This window comes from Sceloporus occidentalis, unplaced genomic scaffold (genome assembly GCF_023333645.1).
Source record: "Sceloporus occidentalis isolate IW3139 unplaced genomic scaffold, rSceOcc1.0.p SCAF_1, whole genome shotgun sequence".
Classification (NCBI taxonomy): domain Eukaryota; kingdom Metazoa; phylum Chordata; class Lepidosauria; order Squamata; family Phrynosomatidae; genus Sceloporus; species Sceloporus occidentalis.
This window is the reverse complement of record NW_028316981.1, coordinates 148,396,823-148,415,598: the sequence shown is the minus strand read 5'-3', so window position 1 is coordinate 148,415,598 and position 18,776 is coordinate 148,396,823. Positions and strand designations below refer to the sequence as shown.

Here is an 18,776-nt window from a genome sequence, read left to right as displayed (position 1 = left end):
AAACAGTTCAATACAGGATAAAAACTCAGTATAACAGTTAAAAACATTACTACAAAAAACAAAAAGCAAAAAGCAGGAACAGGAAGCACTAAAATACACATGTCAAGGGCAAGGAAAAAGGGAAAAAAGTTTACATCGGTCCGGAGTCAAAAGGGGAAAGTAGGGGGCAGGAAAATAAACAGACAATCTAAGGTGGGAAGGCCAGCCGGAATAGATATGTTTTCAGCTGTTTTTTGAAGACAGCTAATGAGGCGGCGGAGCGAAGCACTGCAGGGAGCTTATTCCAGAGTGAAGGGGCAGCAATAGTAAAAGCCCTCTGTGAGGTCCGTATAAGGTTAGCCCTAGGGACCTCCAACAATTTAGTCCCGGAAGTTCTGAGTGTGCGAGGCGGATTATATGGGGAGAGGCGGTCCTCCAAGTACCCTGGGCCCAAGCCATTTAGGGCTTTATAGGTCAAAACCAACACCTTGTATTGAGCTTGGAAGCGAATAGGCAGCCAGTGAAGATCTTTTAAAATAGGTGTTATATGGTCCGACCTGGAGCTACCAGCGACCAATCTAGCTGCCATGTTCTGCACCAATTGCAGCTTCCGGGTTTGGTACAAGGGTTGCCCCATGTAGAGCGCGTTGCAGAAATCCAATCGAGAGGTTACCAAAGCATGTACAACAGATTCTAGGTCCTTTCGGTCCAGGTAGGGACGCAGCTGGCGTATCAGCCGAAGCTGATAACAGGCACTCCTGACCGTCGCATCCACCTGAGAAGTCAGCTGGAGCGACGAATCAAGGAGCACTCCCAAGCTGCGCACCGAGTCCTTTAGGGGGAGCGTGACCCCATTCAGGGCCGGGTGACAGATCTCACCACCAGAAACCGGGGAACCTATCACCAGTACTTCCGTTTTACCTGGATTCACACTGAGTTTGTTCTCCCTCATCCAGCCCATTACCGACGCCAAGCAGGCGTCTAGAGGAGAGATGCCATCCTTAGTTACTGCATCAGTCGGAGACATAGAGAAAATTATCTGGGTGTCATCAGCGTACTGATAACACCGCGCCCCATGTCTCTGGATGATCTCTCCCAGCGGCTTCATGTAAATGTTAAATAGCATAGGGGACAAAATCGCTCCCTGGGGGACACCAGATGTCAGGGCCCTCCTATCGGAGCGACAGTCCCCCAGCTCCACCATCTGGGATCTGCCCGAGAGGTAGGAACGGAACCACTGCAAAGCAGTGCCCCCAATTCCCAACTCCCTCAGGCATCCCAGAAGGATACCATGGTCGATGGTATCGAAGGCCGCTGAGATGTCCAAGAGTACTAACAGGGACATGCTCCCCCTGTCCATGCCCAGACGGAGATCATCAACTAAGGCGACCATGGCAGTCTCAACTCCATAGCCCGCCCGGAAGCCGATATCCAATATCTTGGATATTGCGGCCCAAAGAGATATAGCCACCCTCAGCAGGGTAGGCAATTTAAAATGGTTGAACCAATACAAACTGTCCTTTCAAATGCCAACTTATCTAAAAATACAAATCTCAAAACACCTCAGAGAGGCATTCACCTCAGCTAGGTTTGACCAACTTGCTACCATTGTAAGACATGGGAGATTCCAGGGTATCCCTTATAATGAACGAACTTGTATTTGTGGTGTCCACGAAATTGAGGATTTAGCGCACATTTTGTTTAGATGTAATCTGTACGAACATGAAAGGGATCAATACCTTGATCCCTATATTAAACGGACAATATTCTGGGATACTCACATCAGAATATCATACTTTATGCGTGGACAAGATTCAAAAATAGGTTATTTCTACCTCCCAATTTAATTCTATTTTACTTCCCATGTTAATTATCTTGCACATTACTGTTCGATTGTTTGAACATTTTTATTCTTATCTGTTTATTTGTATATCTTTCAGTACGTATTGTATATTTTTATTTAGATTTGTATAGTCTGTATATAAGCTGTGCATGTTTAGGCTATTCACGCGTATCTATCTATATTGTATTGGGATATATTGTACTTAGTGCACTATATTAACATTTTATATGTGTGTGTGTGTCATTGCTTGTATTACTATGTTTTGAGTATTATGAAACGGCCCTCGGGCTAGTCAGTAAACATACTGAGTGATTAAAGGATATTCATTATTTGAAGTCATTCAACATGTATGTTGCTTTTCAGTAAACAAAACATAAACCATAAATATGTCCTGAAGGTGTTGGATGCAATTTTAAAAACTTTAAGCACATCTGATCCTAATGAATACTGGAGATGAAGATTGCTAACAGTCCCTTCCACGCTGTGGTCTAATTTTTTGGAGCACTAGTGGGTTATATATAAACTGTGTTGACACTGTTAATTAATTAATTAATTAATTTAATTTGTTTTATTTATATACTGCTATTCCAAAGATCATAGCGGTGAACAGCAAGTAAGCTAATTAGCAAGTAAGCTAATTTGCCCCCAACAGTCTGGGTACTCATTTTAGCGACCTTGGAAGGATGCAAGCCTGAGTCGAGTTTGGGCCCTTTTGCTGGTCTTGAACTCGCAACCTTGTGGTTTTGAGTGAATGGCTGCAGTACAGGCATTTAACCACTGCGCCACCAGGGCTCCTATATATTGTCCCATGTTGTCCTATATAGCCTGAGTGCATAATACAGATGGATGATTAAAAGATCTAATCATTCTCTGAACTAACGATCCTCGGATTTTGGTCTTCCAGGTGTTCTGGACTTTAACTCCCAGAAGCTTTAGGTAGCTTGGCTAATGGTCAAGCACTGTGGTAACTGAAGTCCAAAACATTTGTAGGTCCAAAGATAGACTTATCTAAACCATCTATACTGTTTTCTGATATGTACAGCGATACGTGACATGAATTCACACAATTCAGCATTATCACATATAATTAAAATTTATCTGATTTAGCTGTGCTCTGATTTATTTATTTATATCAGCAACTGCTTAAGAAACTAATGTAACCCTGTGGAGAGACATGGATGCATGGGATAAAGGACTGAAGTTCCATTTTTAACATAAATAAAACATATGAGACCTCATACGAAGGCCAATATGGGTGCATTTCATACATTCCTGTATTTAGGTCGGATTTAGTCTCTGTTCAGATACTGCCGAGTGTAAAATGCTGGGGATTGAATGTAGGGGATTCTAAATGTAAAATATGTGTGCTACTACTGTGCTATGGCTTTAGATTCTGCTATAATGTACAGACTAAGGAATGTTTTGGTCAGCTAGTTGCTTTCTGGCACAGAACATAGATAGCCACATTATTCAAGGCAACGCAGAGTCCCCGAGTGTTAAAGTTTCTTAGAGAACAATCCAGCCAAAGCTCAGCACTTCTAAATCCCATTAATTCCAGTGGGAGATATTTGTACAGGTGCTGAACTCTTTTATTGAAATCACTGGGACTTAAAAGTGCTTTTGAACAAAGCATGGCTCTTGCTGTACAAGTCAGATGGAAGTTGATTTCTATTCCAAAAGAAACAAGGTGAAAACAGTCAATAGCACAGAACTAGTTTATTCTTTGAAGCCTACTCAATACATTTCCAACTTCTACTGATTTTTTATAAGTGGTACTCAACACAAAATATATGGATTAAGATGGAATTATTGCTCCAAATGTTCTAAATAACACATACCATGTCAGAAAAACAAACTTAGATTAATTCTTCAGTTGTGAAATATAAAGATTGATTATTTTAAAAATCTCAATAAATAACAGGTTACATTTTAATTATAACTCTTTAAAGATTTTACTACCTTAATAGATGGACCATTACATATTTCTTCATAATATGAATTTTATTTTTCAAACCATACCTTTCAAAACAGTAGTTTTATAATTTAAAACTGCTGATTCTGTTGCAATACAGAACCCATTCTGAAAATAGTGTCACTATTGTCAAGCTATAAACTTTATTATGAACAATACCACTAGGTTATTCAGCCATTTATCTGTGCAGATGGTTTATCTTCCAATTTATTAGCTCTGTTATTCAAAATCTGTTTCAGGTGGGAAAAAGTTTCAGTTCATTTAATTGATTTTAGCGAAGCATTACAGTTTTGAAAGTATTGGGGGAGGTTGGTAGAGTTGGTATGCTTGTGATTTTGCTGCAGAAAATGCTTGCACCATGCTACAGTTTTCAATATTACTGTTTGCTTCTCTTATTTTTAACTCTCATTGTACCACATACATGAAGTTTGGAACATTGCTAGAAAATTGTATAGAACACATTTTAAATTGGATGTTCCTGAGTTAATATTTCATAAATCGCTCCTCTCCAGTTGTCTCTGGAAATTCAGAAATTTTATCAATAGCAGCAGTCCACCATAACTAACACTTACTAGCACTGCGTAGAGGGAGGTACCAAACACACATACACTGTGTGTGTGTGTGTGTGTGTTGGAAGCACCAACACACATACTATAGGAACATGAAGCGTAAGAAGCATGACCCAGGGAAAACTAGACATAGTAAAAAAAGAAAAAGAAAAGTGACACAATGTCTGAACATAGCAATAATGGGGATAAGTGCGATAAAATGGACAGGAATGGGTCACTTTGACTCAGACAACTGCACAGTGTTCTACTCAGGAAATGAAAAGACACGAAGAAATGGTGTGACCTTCATAGTAAGGAGAGATGTGTCAAAAGCAGTCCATGGTTACAGTGCAGAATCAGACTGAATCATCTCAATAAGGCTTCATGGTAAACCTATAAATATCACCATAATACAAGTATATGCACCAACCACAGGGGCAAAAGAAGAAGAAATCAAAAAATTCTGTGAAGCAATCCGGGAATAAATTGACAACATACCAACACAGGCTGTCAAGGGGATAACAGGAGATTTCAATGCCAAAGTAGGAAGAAATGAAGGATAAAAAACAGTAGGAAAATTCAGACTAGGCAAAAGGAATGAGGCAGGTAAAGGTCTGATAAATTTTTGTGAGGACAATAACCTATTCATTGCAAACACCTTCATACAACCTGAAAGAAGGCTGCACACAAGAACACCACCAGATGGACAACACAAAAACCAAATAGATTACATAATTGGAAGCAAAGGATAGAGAAGCCCCATCTTGGTGGCCAAAACTAGACCAGGTGCTGACTGTGCTACAGACCATGAACTACTTACATCAAAACTAAGAGGAAAACTGAAGAAAATATCAAAATGAGTCATCATACTAAAATATGATCTGAACAACATCTTAACAAAATTCATGGACAATGCAAGAAACAGATTTGTACTATTAAGCATAATTGACTGAGAACCAGATCAAGATCAAGAAATAATGCAAGAGACATATTGACTGAATTTCACAAATGCAACAGTTTGTTCATTGCAAGCTTATGTTTTAAACAAGCTAAGAAAGGACTGCGTACATGGACATCACATATGGCCAATATAGAAATCAAAGAGACTACATAATTGGAAGCAAAAGATGGAAAAGTTGCATACAGTGTACAAAAACAAGATCAGGAGAGATTGTGGTACTGACTACAAACAATCAACAAGGTATGATCAAAATAATATCCAGGAGAACTATATAAAAGAGATGAAAGGATGACAGATTCATTCAAGGAAATAGCCATATGAACATGAACCTCCAATTTTAGAAAGTGAAGTGGAAGCTGTACTCAGACCACTAGGGAGAAATAAATCACCACAAACAGATGGCATACCGATAGAGATATTTCAGTCTAAGAGACAGCATCTTTTAGTTCTCACTGAACTCTCTCAACAAATAAGGAAAACAAAACAATGGCCCACAGATTGGAAACATTCTATTTATTTATTTATGGCATTTATACCCCGCCCTTCAACCCTAAAGGCTATCACATTCTAATCCCCAAGAAATAGTACACCAGGCATTGCAACAACCATTGATGTTTGCATTAATATCCCATACAAACAAAGAGATGTGCAAAATTCTACAACAAAAATGTTTACTATGTATGGAGAAAGAAAAGCCAGATATCCAAGCTAAGTTCTGGAAAGGAAGAGGCACTAGAGATTATACTGTAATCATACATTGGACAATGGAGAGCACCAAAGAATTTAAAAAAATAATCAGCCTGTACTTTATAGATTATAGTAAAGCCTTTGATTGCATAGATCATGAAAAAGTATGGATCACTCTTGAAGAAACATTTAATTGTCCTGATACATAATCTGTACTCAGGACAAGAGTCTACTGTCAGGACAGAATACAGAGAAACGGTTTCCAATTGGCAAGGGTGTCAGGCAAGGCTACATTTTAACACCCTATCTTTTTTAACTTGTATGCTGAACATATCATGGGTAAAGCAGGATTAGACTGAGAGGAAGGAGGTGTGAAAATTGGCAGAAGGCATATAAGCGATACACAGATGACACCATATTACTAGCAGAAAATAACAGACTTGAAATGATTACTGAAGAATGTCAAAGAAGAAAGTGTAAACGTAGATCTACAGTTGAACATTAACAAAAATAATTTCCTCAGAAAGTTTAGATCATTTGTAAATAGATGATGCAGACATTAAAAGGTTTTTTCATATATTGGCTCAGTCAAACATCAGAGCGGAGAGTACAGTCAAGAAGTCAGAAGAACATTAGAATTTGGAAGGGGAACTATGAAAGAACTAGACACGATTCTGAAATATGTAAAGATGTATCATAGAATCCTAAAGTCAGGATTGTTCATCTTATCATATTTTCCATCACTATCTATGTTTTTGAGGAAGCTGGCCAGTGAAGAAAGCTGATAGGAAGAAATTCAACTCATGTGCTGCAGACAGCGTGGACAGCTAAAACGTCAAACAAATGGGTCTTAGAGCAAATCCAGCCTGAACTATCTATAGAAGCCAAGATAACTAGACTGAGACCATCGTACTTTGGCCATATCATGAGAAGACATGATTCACTAGACAAGACAATGCTTGGTAAGGTGGAAGGCAGTTGGAAGAGAGGAAGACTGCACTCTGGATGGATAGAATCAATCAATGAAAGCATAGCCTGAAGAGGACATGAATAAATATTCTCCAGAGGACTTCAATTCATGGGGTGGACTGATGGAATAAGGCAGTACCATAGGCAAACTGGATCCAAATCACATAGAGCTTTAAATATAAGAACCAAAACTTTATACTTCGGTGGGAAACTAATTGGCATCTACTGATTTTAATATTGGTTTAACATGTTCACTCCTAGATGTAGCAGTAACCAACTGACAGACATGTTTTTGACTAATTAGTGTTTCTGAACTTGGTACAAAGGTATCCCAAGGTGCAGCACATTGAAGAAGTCTTACCTTGAGGTTAACAACATGCAGAACACAGTCTTTAGATCAGGGGTAGGCAACCTTTTTGGGCCGGGGGCCGGGTTGCTGTCCCTCAGGCGACTGGGGGGCCGAAGCCGGGGGTGGAGCTTCCACCCTCCAGGGCGGGGCCGCATGCCGGGGGTGGAGCTTCCACCCTCCGGGGGCGGGACCACGTGCCGGGGGTGGAGCTTCCACCCTCCAGGGCAGGGCCACGTGCCGGGGGTGGAGTTTCACCCTCCGGGGGCCAGGCCGCCCCATCTTTGCAGGCCCCTGACGGGGCCCCAGGCCCTGTCAGAGGCCAGCAAAAAAGCCTCTTGGAGGACCCCAGTGACGGCACCGGGCCTCCTGGAGGTCCGCTGCCGCCGCTGGAGCCCTGTTGGAGGGCACCACCGACGACATCGGGCCTCCAGGAGGCCCGCTGCCGCTGCCGGAGTCCTCAAACAGGGCTGCGACGGCGGCATTGGACCTTCCAGGGGCCCGCTGCCGTCACCGGGGCCTTCGAACAAGGCTCCGACGGCTTCAGCGGGCCTTCCAGAGGCCCGATGCGGCCATCGGAGCCCTCTTTGAGGGCGCCAGCGACGACATCGGGCCTCCAGGAGGCCCGATGCGGCCGTCGGAGCCCTATTCAAGGGCTCCCTCGGCCGCATCGGGCCTCCTGGAGGCCGAAGTCTCGCGCGACCTTGTTTGAGGTTGCGCAAGACTTCGCCTCTGGGCGCCGCCATTTTTTTTTACCAAAATGGTGCCGAACTCTCGCGCGACCTTCTTTGAGGTTGCGCAAGAGTTCGGCGCCGTTTTGGGCGAAAAATGGCGGCGCCCAGCGCGGCTTTTTGCCGCTATGGGCGCCGTTATTTTTTCGCACGGCGGCGGTAACCGCCCCCGGGGGCCGCATCAAAGGCCTCCGGGGGGCGGATCCAGCCCGCGGGCCGGAGCTTGCCGACCCCTGCTTTAGATCATCCAAATCTAGGAGACGATGCAGTGGGTGTAACAGCCAAAGCTCATTGTAGGCACTCCTGGTCATCATATCTATCTCAGCCATCATTCAGAAGCCTCCCTGCCAAACTGTGGACAGTCTTTCTTGGGGAGTGCAACCCCTTCTAGGACTGCTTGACATACCTTCAAACCCAAGTTAGGAACCTTGACAGAAGGCATTTCTGTTGTGTCTGGATTCAGTTTCAGTTTGGTTTTCATCCTCCAACCCATTATATTCTTGAAGCATTCATTCAAAACAGACACATTATCCTTAGCTTATGAAGGAATGAAGATGTATAATTTGGGTATCTTCAGCATACTCAATGGAATAATAGATTTAATTTTTGAAAGCAGTATTTATCCATAGTATAACGTTCTTTTCTGTTTGAAACTGTATCCTTGCACCTTTTTACAAAATGTATTATTCAGGAGCCAACTGGTTTAATTTCCATTAACACCTTGCAGCCTGGTGAATGAAATGGGTAAAATGTGACATTGCATCCTTAACCCCATGTTAAATGGTCAAACACATATGATCTGTGGTTAAGTGTTTTATGATGATGATGTTCATGGTGATTTTTTTAAAGGTCCCCTCCTCCACCTATCATGAGAGCCAATTCCAAGACTTTTGAAAGTGCTGCTGACAGAGTGCAAATGTTCACCAGCTGGCTGCTTTAAATTCATTCTATCAGTTGTTGTTTACATTGGAAAGTTATGACACCTCTTTTTTCCTTTCAGTGTATATGCCTGATCAGATCTTGTTTAAAATGAAAGGCTTTGTATAATGTCATTGTTTAGAGGTCATGCTGTACAGAATCTGATAGACAGTTTCATGCATAGACATGTTTGCATTTTCATTTCATTTTCCACATGTTGCTGAAGCTGCTACAGCACTGTGATCATTTTGAGATTACACCTGAACAATGCTTCCATTTCATACAGTCTTCTGTTATAATATATGAAGATATAACCTAAGGATTTAGATTTATGACAGAATAAATTAATTCATAACAGAATATATATGGATTGATGTTAGGAGATTTTCTGTGGTACAGGTGAGGCTTGTGAATTTTTGGTTTACCTGGTTTTTTATTGGATTACATTTTGGAACTAACTCCCATCATATTGTTATTACTATCAGGAGATCTTACTTGACTTCTTCTTTGCATCATAGGTAGAGAATATATGTTGTATTACAAGATTAGATAAGTAAGATATCTTTGCCACTTATTAAAATGTTTGCATTCAATTAAAATTGTCATGACATCAACTTATTATCAGCCTCTTTTTGGTACATGTGTTGTATGGAAAATCTAATCTATTACTGTGGCATGCCAGCACCTGACAAATACCCAGCAAATACCTGAAATTGTCATGTCAAACTAAAGAAAACACTATCACATGTGTATAAATATATGTGTATAAATAAAATACATGATGACCTAAGAACCTCTTATTTTAGCAATAGCAAGTATATTTCTATACTGCTTATCAGTGCAGTTAAGCACTCCCTAAGCGGTTTACAAAATGTAAGCTAATTACCCCCAATAATCTGGCTACTCATTTTAGCCACCTCGGAAAGGATGCAAGCCTGAGTCGAATTTGAGCCCTTTTACTGGTATTAAAATCGCAACATTATGGTCAGTAGGATAGCTCTATAGTATTAACAGCATTATTTTGTGTAGAATGCTGTGTTCTTCAGTTTCTAACCTTCATCTGACTTAATTTTTCACTTTATAGATATAGCTCATTGAGCAAATGTGTGAAACATTTATTTGTTCTGTGTGTTTATGGTTGATGGATATAGTCCATTGGTCGTTTTATTCCATCTAGTCTGTGTACCTAATGGCTATTCATTGTGATCCTTTCACTTCTAACTAAGACTTTCCTGGTGTAAGGTACAAGTCATTTGTTCAGTAAGTGGGCCCAGAGGCCACCTATGGGATTTGCTTATGCCACTTCCAGGCCAGATAAGATACAGAGCTAGAAGAGGGCATTCTGTGCGCATGCAGGAAAGCACACTGGGGTAAATGTGTCAGAAAAACCTTTCACATTCCTAAGGTCCTATTTGCAGGACCCTATTTGGACGTCACAGATAATCTCTAGAAACCTGCATTTGGTCATATTTCAAGAAGCCATGTCTCTTGATGTGCTTGCTTGTGTGAAGCAGCTGCCCCACTGAGAAAAAATATGTCATGAATGAAGTTAGCTTCTGTGTTGCTGAAAACATGCATTGCAGTGTGCAGCCTCTCTTCTGCTTTGATCGATTATCAGATGGATTAATGACAAAGCTTTGTTTTCCTGTGAGACTCAAGTTTCTAGTCCACTTATTGACAAGGGCTGTATGAATTAAACCTCAAATGATTACTTAATGTTCGTTCGTTCATTCATTCATTCATTCATTCATTCATTCAGTTTATACCCAATATTTCTCATGCCATGGGACCTAAACCAGCTTGCGGTAGCATAGTGACTGTGTACTACTAAAAATGAATCCCTTCTTTTCGATGGCTCATTTTTAAATATCTTGTGATTTGAGAGATCTAAAATATAGACATGTACCTACCGCACAATGAGATACCATACCTTGGATTAAACATTGATCAGAATGGAGATTGCAGTGAAGAAATTAGAAGAAGATTAGGTTTGGGAAGGGCAGCTGTGAAGGAACTGGACAAAATCCTAAAACGTAAAGATATACATAACTCTGAATACTAAAGTGAAGATCATTCAGGCCATTGTATTCGCCATCACTATGGATATGTGATCTGGACAATGAAGAAAGCCTACAGAAAGAAAATCAACTTATTTGAGATGTGTTGCTGGAGAAGAGGGCTGAGGATACTATGGATGGCCAAAAAGAAAAACAAATGGATCCTGTAGCAGATCAAGCCCAGATTCTCCCTGGAAGCCAGGTTGACTAAACTGAGGCTGTTGTATTTTGGCCACATCATGAGAAGCATGACTCATTAGAAAATACAGTAATGCTAGAAAAGTTAGTGGGTAGCAGAAAGAGAGGAAGATCACATATCAGATGGTTGAATTCAATCAGAGAGGACATGGCCATGAGCTTGTCGGGTCTGAGCAAAGCAGTGAAGAATAAGGTGTCTTGTAGATGTTACAGGGTTGCCATGAGTCGAGGCTACCTCAATGGGAGTTAACAGCAACAACAAAACACACTTTAAACCCCTGGGCTGCTCTTTTGGCGATTGCTGCTCCTTCTTTCCCTCTCAGTTGACATAGCTAGTTGTTTTTCCTCTCAGTCTGCTTTGTGTGCTGTCCCCCCAGTCAACTTGGCGCCATCAAGTGTTCAGTCTTACATTTGCAAACTTAAAAAATGACTGGGTTCTGCTTTTCAACGAACTTCCCTTTTTGACAGTCCCTTGGTCCCTAAACCATCAGATGATGGGAGGGCTTCCTGTAAATAGGGTTGTTGCCTTGAAACATTATTGTTTAATAAGTCAATTGTTTATTCCTTTTTAAAATTAATATATATATTTCAGCAAGATTTTCCTGTTTCTCACATTTTGCTTTGAAATAAAACTGTGTCTGTGGCAGGGCAGTTTTCTAAATGTGATAAGACTGTTGGAGTGTCTTAATTCAGGAGGTCATAAAATACGTGGCCTTATGCATCCATGTGCGCATGTCATAACAGGAAGCTATCTACATATAGCCCAGTTCATTTTAGTAGTTGTACTGTACTAATCATAGGTTCATGCAGAAAAGGAGTTGAGAGCAGAGGCTGAATCAGGCTCCTTCCTTCCCCCCTTTAAAACGAGATTGTCAGTACTTTGCCAGGAAGCCTGAGGAAGCCGAACTAGTGCTGTGCATTTTTGCTACTGTTTAATGAATGAGGTACTGTACATACAGCATTTATTTTAGCATATTGTTCTCCATCCCATCAGATATCTGTACATGGAAACATTAAGCTAGATCAGGGTAACTGACTTTAATGTCTGTGTGAGACTAATATAGAGAGTCACTGAGATTTTATGTTTAAGTTTACAATTGTATTTTGACACCAAAGCAACTACAAATATTTTATGGAAATTTATGTATCATTCTCTGCCTCTTCTAATCTTTGAAAGCTACATTGGTAGTTTATTGCTAAGAAAGGTCTTCAGTAATAGACCATCCTTAATTGCCCTCTTTTTTTCACTGCTGTCAAAGTTCAGGCTTATATTTGAAAGTATAAGTATATTAATTTACATTTGTCCAGTTCATTGCCTCCTTCATCTACTACTTCCAGCAGTAAGCTCCATGTTTTAAAATTCACATAAAATGTAGGACTGAAGAGTCTGGCATATGTGTGTATGTGTGTGTTTTCCTTTTAAGGCCCCCCACCATTGGAAAAAAACAGCTGTTCTTCACTCAGTACTCTGAGCATCTGAAACCATTTAGAGCAAAAGTAGTCAAAGTTTCCGTCATATTGTAAACATTCCTTTAGTCCTATTGAACATGCTGACATAACCCTCACTCTATGGGGCACAATGTAAAATATGAACAGAGGATAGGAACTATATAGAACTCTTGTTTTATAGTTTCCATTTTAAAGAAAAAGTATCCCATTAACCATTTCCAAGCTGATCCTCCCCCTGCCCCCCAATTTCCCCTGAGGCCTATTAAGGCTAGCAAGAAAAGTGTAGCTCAAAACATTCCTTTTCCATTTGCATTCTTCTGTTCTGCTTTGTTCATAAACACATTGCTGTATCCTCAGTAGGACAGTTACACTAGATGACAGATTCCTCACCATCATAAATGACATCATGGTTACAAGATGCAGTCTTACACAGCTATGCGGTCATGTTCTGCAAGTTTATTCCTGACATTTTGCCAGCATCTGTGGCTGGCATCCACAGAGAATGCTGGCATTGAGGTGTGTGGGGTATATGTACTGTGTGACCCTTGGTTGAGAGGAAGTGATTTACATGTTAATCTCTGTGTTGGTCTGATGGTGAATGGCAAGGCCTCAGGGTGGAAGGATATACAAGGAAGATTTCTTTCTATTTAATTAGTGATCCATTGTCTGCTGGGAAACCCCCCTGACCCTGGATGATGTTCATTTGCATGTGCTGAGTCTAGATTTTGGTGTTTTTCAGGACTGATAGCCAAACTTTGTTTACTTTCAGAGTTTCAGAGCTCAGATGGCTTACCATTGCCACTCCATCTCTCTGTTCACAGAATCCATTGTCCCACTGGAAGTAACTTGTGGTGAGGCAATGTTCAAACAGCGCAGTAATATCTTTTGGAAAAATTTTCCAAGTTCCACAAGGATTCCATTCCACTCCAAGCCATATTGAGCACCATTGGATCCCCCATGCATGACTTGGCTAAGTTTCTGGCCACACAATTACAAACCCATATAGGGCAACACCCCGCCCCCTCCAACTACATCAGGAACTCAGCTCACTTCATAGAAAAAATTAACAACCTTGAACTCAAACCCGGAGACAAATTAATCAGCTTTGATGTGATCTCCCTGTTCATCAAATACCTCATAATGGACACTATGGCATTTATCCAACAAATTTTTCAGGAAGAAATCACAGCCCTGTTTGTCTTGCAGTAAAGGAATAATACCAAAACAATGGACAGTGATACAGTTCAGGGTTCTTGTCACCTCCTTAAGAGTCAGCATGCTAGAGCCGCTCAGTTGTCATTGGGTTGTAAATCAAAACAATGCCTAATCACAGTTGCTTCCAGGGATCAGTGAGCAAAGATGGATCCAGGTGAACTCCAAAGCTTTCAAGAGGAACACGTTCTCATTTAGACAAAGCCTATAATATATTGTTGCCTCACAGTGGTGGAGCCTACACACATTTGAAAACTATTAGTTTGTGAACGTTTGTCCTAAACTATGGGATCTCATCTTAAACCTGTGCAATCAAGTTTTATCAGGGGTCTTTGTCTCTGTTCTCTGTTCACTTTTTTCTTTTTCTTTTTTTACTCCTTCCCATGCTTGCCAGCATGTTCAAATGTCTTGTTTATTTAATATTAACAAGGAGAGATTTAAAGCAGGGAGGAAATAATGTGGCCCTCCAGTTGTTGGACTGCAGCTTTCAGCATTTCTCACCATTGACAGAACTGGCTAGGGTTTACTGGAAGTTGTGATGAAGCAAATCTGGAAGGCCACATAGTTCTCACCACATGTTAAAAATGAGAAAGGAAAGATGTAGGTATGTATGTATTTAATTCATACCCTGCCTTTCTCCCTGCACAGAATTCAGGGCAGCTTTTAATAACTTAATAACTTTTTAAAAGAAATTACAACTAATGCAAAGGTTAAAACACAAACCATAATTCAATGAAAAAACTCAAATTAAAAAATATTTAAACAACACATTTAAAACAGACTAAAACACATACCCCCCCCCCCCAAGGTTTGGTAAGAGCATGAGAGAGAGCCTTCTCAGTGGCTGCTCTCAGCCTTTGAATTTTACTTCAATAGAAAGCTGGGCTGGCCACTCGCTGTTCTGCTTTTCCTGTCAGGCAAAGAGATTTTTGTTCAAGCAGGCCTTTAATGTATAATTAATTGGAGGGAGGCTCCTTATAGGGTGGGTGCTTTATTTATTTTTTTAACTTTTGTATATATTTCAATGATTTTATACTGTTTTTAATCTTTTGTTTTAATGGAATGGTTTCAATTGTGTTTTAAAATGTTTTGTTTTTAGCAGAGTCTTTGTGTGAGCTGCCTTGGGGCCCATCTCAGGAGAAGGGTAGCATATAAATAAAATAAATAAACAAAAATAAAACCAAAACTCCATCTGCTGCAGTGAGTTAAAACCAAAGGTCTGCCTAACTAAAAGATATTTACCAGCTGAAAGAAAGAGGTATCAGTTTCAGTGGAAAGACATTGATCTCTGCAGATGCAATAATAAACGGTTGGTACAAAGATCAGTCAATGAATTAGGGGTGAAGAATTCTTAACTAGAAATGTTCTGAAAGCCTCTGAGCATATGCAGAACAACTTGTGCTCTCTGTCTCCCTAATCCTTATCAGGAAATATGGCTTAAATTTTCATTTGATTTAATTCAGTTTTCTGAGTCTATTTGTGTCACCTTGTACTTTTGGTTCTATCTTGTCTGTCATTAACTGCTTGAAGTTTTCTTTAAGTTATATGGGAATGTTCTTCAAGTTATATTCCACAATGATGGTTGGTTTAGTGTGCTTCTTTGGTTTTATTCTATTTTTTGGTATTTGATTTTTATATTGGCTATGTGTACAGTCCATGTATATAGTCACTTGTTGGGTTTCTTGAAGCACGTGTTTGCGATAAACAAACTGCTGGCCTTGCAAAATTCATTCAGTTGGTCTCCTGTTTCTTTTCTTCATCCTAGACCAAAATTTCATACGATCTCTTATTCTGCTTCGTTTCCTGTTTTTACATTCTATGATATGATTAATAAGAAGTACTGTTTTGGTGTATGAGCAATTTCCTCTTGAACTCCAGTATAGAATCATTCAGTTTCTTATATTATATCAGTATGGAGATATAACAATAAAAACTAAAGCTGATGTTGTTGTTTTTTAAAATTGTGGTTTAGTTTAGTATTTAAAATGATGCATACAGTCACTTTGATGTTAACATCACAAACTGTATGAAATGTAAACAGTTCTTCAGTTCAATATTTGTTTTCCTCCACTTTAAACAAGAAGTGCCATATCATATTCAGAACTATTGAATAATGAACAAGGCTGTTGTCTCCTTAAATTTTTGGCTCATTTGCCAGCAGTGATGAATACAACTTAGAATGCTTTCTAACAATTTCACAATATTAAAGTGCCCAGGGACAGGACAGGCATGATGTTTTCAAGGCAATAAATATTTCAGTTTCACATTTCAGCCTTTCTTCTTGATTCCTTTGATCTGGGGTTGGTTTAGTTGTCATTCTGTTTGAATGACTTTATTGTCGCTTCGTCTTTCTCACCTTCTATCTGAAGAAAAAGCAGTAATAACGTACATAAGGTTGGGCTTTTGATTATAAGAAATGGCCAAAAGTTATTTTGTGTGCATTGCTAGTGATAGCTGCCTTTCATACAAGGCATTTAATTGCACCTTATCTCCATGGTATATTAATAAAAAATAATATTTTAAGCTATGCAATATGTTAAGTTCTTTCTTAATTTATGCGACACAGAAAAGTCTAAGCATGAAGGACATAATCTTTCCCTATGTGGGTGCTGGGCCTGCACATAGAAGGAATCCCCTTTGGACTAAATACAGCCATGTCCCAGTCACACCTCTTAAGGTATGACACTGATTGCCCAGAGAGTGTGACGGACCAAAAGGAGGCCGTGGAAGACTGAGGGCTGCCTTCGGTATCCCTGTTCATCACTTATTCTCTGTCCTTTCTTCTGTTGAATTATGTGATCTCCAGAGCTTATGCAATTTGGCTTTGAGGGGAGGGCAAACTAAATAAGATAGTCACATGTAAATCATCCGTTACTTGGAATACTCTGCTGCATTGCCTGCATACAAGCCTGTACGTTGAGAAGAGAAGCAAACATGATGTTTTGTTTTGTTCTATTTTGGAACCTGTGGGGATTCCATGGCATGTGAGCATGACTCCCAGGAATGTGAATGAAATGCAACAACTATCAGCCCAGTGAACTATGGCGGGTTACAGACCGCCTATTTGGGGCGGGCTGTACCCGCCCCTTTCCCCGGTGTATCGGGGCCTCAGCGGCCAGAACGGCAGCCGCTGAGGCTCCGCAGCCTGAAAAGGGGTGTCCTTGGGGCTTCAAGCCCCAAGGACACCCCACGGTGGCAGGGAGGGGGAGAAAGGGGCCGCTTGGCCCCTTTCTCCCTTGCTTCGCTGGGCGCAGCCATCTGAAGGCTGCGCCCAGCGAAGCAAAGCGGTGCCTCAAACCAGGAAGGAGCTCCGAAATGGAGCTCCTTCCTGGTTTGCACAAAGGGCGCCCTAGGCGCCCTGGCGCAGAGCGAGGACGTCACATCCGCGCCGCCCCGTGTAGAGGTGGCGCGGCTGTGACGTCTTCATGACGGCGGCCGTCTGGAACAGCCGCTGTCATTTTTTACACGCAGAGCGCGTATTAGGGTTAGGGAGGTGCGGAAGCTCTGCGCGTACTTTAATGGCAGTCTATAACCCGCCAATGTCTCCAAAAGGTATCTTACTTATTAATTGATGGCAGTTCATTCACATTTGTGTACTTTGTAACATGAAAATGTTCATGTTACGATCTTCAGTTGTTGTTGTACTCTAATGCATATTCCCAGAAATGGAAGTAAAAATCTATTTCCAAAGAAAGCGCATCTGTTCATATGTTGTGAAGTACCATGCATGCATTTTGCTCTGTATATAAATGTTTTCAAAAGCCAGAAGGTTAAATATATAAAAATCAGTAGTTGTTTCTGTGAATAACTACTGTGGGTAAAGAACCTTTAATAAGGCTCTAGTGATGATGAAAGATTCATGTTGACATGTTTAAGGAAAAAATGTATGCAGTTGACTTAGAATTTATAAAAGTAGTATATAAAATAGTCTGAATTGATCATGCCATTTCTTTGAAGTTGTAAATAAGCCTGCAAGATGAGAGACTGGGATGCATAATATTTTCAAATGTAATATTCTGTCAACTTGCCTGACAGGTTTTTAAAATTTATTTACATATCCTGATTTGTGGAGTATTGCTTCTAGTCACATTTGTGTGAATGTTATCAGTGCCTTCTAATTATTTTTCCCATTTCTGCCCACATTTTCATGACAAATCAGAATGCTTGGTAGGCATCATGTAGAATTATATAATAATAATAATAATAATAATAATAATAATAATAATAATAATAATAATATGTTTTATTTATATACTGCTATTCCAAAGATCATAGCGGTGAACAGCAAGTAAGCTAATTAGCAAGTAAGCTAATTATAGAAAAATTATAGAAAAATTGTTGCTCTACTTTTCATAAGCTTCACAGCTGTTTGTAAATGTCCAGATGAAATCTACTGTCTTTTGCCATGTTGATTTATGGCCTAATCAGAGAACCTATTGGTATAGTTGTTTAGGCTATGGTTGTGTAGGTTATTGGGGTTCCTTACACTTCTGTTAGTTGACTCAAAAAGGACAAGTGCACTTTTAATTCTGCCTTCATCTGAATCTGATTTGCAAATCAGAAGAGCCTTTTGTTGTTGTACGCCTTCAAATTGTTTTTGACTTAACGGCGATTCTAAGGCAAATCTATCATGGGGTTTTCTTGGCAAGATTTGTTAAGAGGGTGATTTGCCTTTGGCTTCCTCTGAGGAGGAAAGACCTTGAGTTGCTCAAGGTCACCTAGTGGGTTTCCATGGCTGAGCAGGGATTCGAATCCTGGTCTCCAGAGTTTTAGTTGAATGCTCAAACCACTACATTGCACTGGCACTCCTGATCAGAGGATAGCCTTTTTAATTTACACTTACTTCCCTTCTTTATTTTTTCCTATGATGCTGTAATAATGGGAGGGGAAAAAATTAAGTTGATAT

General features: G+C 40.2%; 1 protein-coding gene across 11 annotated transcripts in view; it reads left to right on the top strand.

The window, feature by feature from the left end:
* CEP112 (centrosomal protein 112) overlaps nt 1–18,776 on the top strand; it is a 402,980-nt gene that overhangs the window by 141,264 nt on the left and 242,940 nt on the right. The gene's annotated exons all lie outside the window — the stretch shown is intronic.